The sequence below is a fragment of the Pteropus vampyrus genome, unplaced genomic scaffold (assembly GCF_000151845.1).
Source record: "Pteropus vampyrus isolate Shadow unplaced genomic scaffold, Pvam_2.0 Scaffold242, whole genome shotgun sequence".
Classification (NCBI taxonomy): domain Eukaryota; kingdom Metazoa; phylum Chordata; class Mammalia; order Chiroptera; family Pteropodidae; genus Pteropus; species Pteropus vampyrus.
This window is the reverse complement of record NW_011889023.1, coordinates 1,581,304-1,583,327: the sequence shown is the minus strand read 5'-3', so window position 1 is coordinate 1,583,327 and position 2,024 is coordinate 1,581,304. Positions and strand designations below refer to the sequence as shown.

General features: G+C 41.8%; 1 pseudogene; it reads left to right on the top strand.

The window, feature by feature from the left end:
- The first annotated feature begins 935 nt into the window (after positions 1–935).
- Positions 936–1,054, top strand: LOC111729003 (annotated as a pseudogene).
- Positions 1,055–2,024: the final 970 nt, after the last annotated feature.

Genomic DNA, 2,024 nt, shown 5'->3' with positions numbered 1-2,024 from the left:
GGGTTGTGTCGAGACCTGTCAGTTTTCCAAAGGGGAGGATCTCAGTTGGCACCTAGATTCAGGCTTATTAGAAGCCAGACCTTTGTGCAGTAGTTTTTATAAAGTTCTTTCAGGAAATTGGGAAGTGGGCATTTCTGTCTACTCCCTCTGCACTGAGCCCTGGGGTGATAGCCTGTTAATTATTCTTTTTATTTGCTACAGTTCTGTTATATCCATGAACACAAACCCCTCTGGCCGCCAAAGTCAGGTTATCAAGGGCTGTGTCTTCTATGTGGCAGCCACAAAAGCCAGAGTACCAGAGGTATATATAAGCTCCTTTCTCAGAGACACCAGTGACCCAGAGTGGGGCAAAAGGAGAGGTCAAGCACATTGCCCACCCTCCAAGATTTCTGGAGAGAACTGCAGTTTGCTCTTAGTTATAGTTTAGTCAGAAGCCTTCCCTACAAGCTGTAGTTATGAAGATAAGCTAATAGGACTCTTTCACAGAAAGACTGGGCATTTCAGTCAGCTGCCTTTCTGCTGTGCTTTTGAGTGTAGCTGCTTAAGAACTCTTTCTCTGTTTATTTCAGTTTGTGAGAACTACAAACAAAAGCTCTACAGGCTACCAGAGCCTGGAGATCAAGGAGTGTCTTTTAGGCAGCAGCCACAAAACTTGGGGCAACAGAATGTACATAAGCTCCTTTCTGGGAGATATCAGTGATCTGGAGTGAGGCAAAAGAAGAGCATCAAGGTGGGATCTGCTGTTCTACATCTTTGCAGAGTTATGTAGTGGTCCCCTAGATGTGCGTTAAATTAGATACCTTCCCCTCCCGCCAAAGTTTTAAGATAAATCAACCTTTTTCTCAGAAATACTGGGCAAGTTTCAGTTGTGTTTGCTTTGTGCCCTAGGAGGTAGCCAGGTGAATTCATGTAAGCTCTTTAAGAACTATTTCTGAGTCTATGGCCACGCTACCCTGAATAAGCCCAATCCCATCTGATCTTGGAAGCTAAGCAGGGTAGGGCCTGGTTAGTATTTGGATGGGAGACCACCTAGGAAGACAAGGTGCTGTAGGCATAAAAAATAAAAAAATAAAGGATTGTAAGTTAACAAGATCCTTGCAATCAGTGAGGTCAACCAAGGTTTGCCTTGTCTAAAAATAAAAAAATAATAAAATAAAATAAAGAACTGTTTCTGTTTGCTAGCCTTGTGAGTCTTGTGGACAAAAACCTTGTTGGCTTTCAAATCTAGACATTTTAGGGACTTGTCTCTCAGGTGCAGGACTTAAAAGCTGGGATGCCAGCTGTGGGGTTCAGACCCTTCACTCCTCAAGGAGAAGCTCACAGTTGTAAATTCCCTCCTGGTTCTGGTCGTCACACTGGGAGCAGGATTTATGGTGAGATTGTATCTTGGATTCTCTTACCTCTTTGACATGGATTTTTTCTCATTCATCTGGTGTTTAGGAGTTGCTCATCTGTTTTGAGATTTCTTTCTGAAGAAATTGTTCTATATATACCTATAGATTTGGTATAGGTGTATCTGAGAAAGGAGGTGGTTTCAGAGTCCTCCTATATTGCTATCTTGAACCAGAACTGCCGGCACCAGACTTTTTAAGCTTTATTTCATAATTATTGAATAAACATACTGAAGGGATGATAATGAGTAAGCAATAATGGACTTCCATGGTGGTCTCAGAAGTAAGGCACCACAATCGTAAGAACCCTCTAAGAGTATAAAATATTATGTTTATCAGTAATATCTCAAAATGAGACTGTGACTCTGCATCTGAAAATTAGGTAAAGGTCCTCCTGAAGATCTAGAAGTAGATGTCACCTTTGGCAGCCATTAGGATCCCATGAGCTTCAATCTCTGCCAAGTCATGAGATCAAGAAAAGTGGCAAGTAAATATTAGAGGGATTTGAATCCCAGAAGTAGGAGAGTGAGCCCAGCTGCTCTGATGATTTCAAATCTCTTGTCCTGGCTAAACTACATTTCAGAGAACAGAGAGAACTTATGGTTGTAATTACTGAACCACTGTGTGTAATCA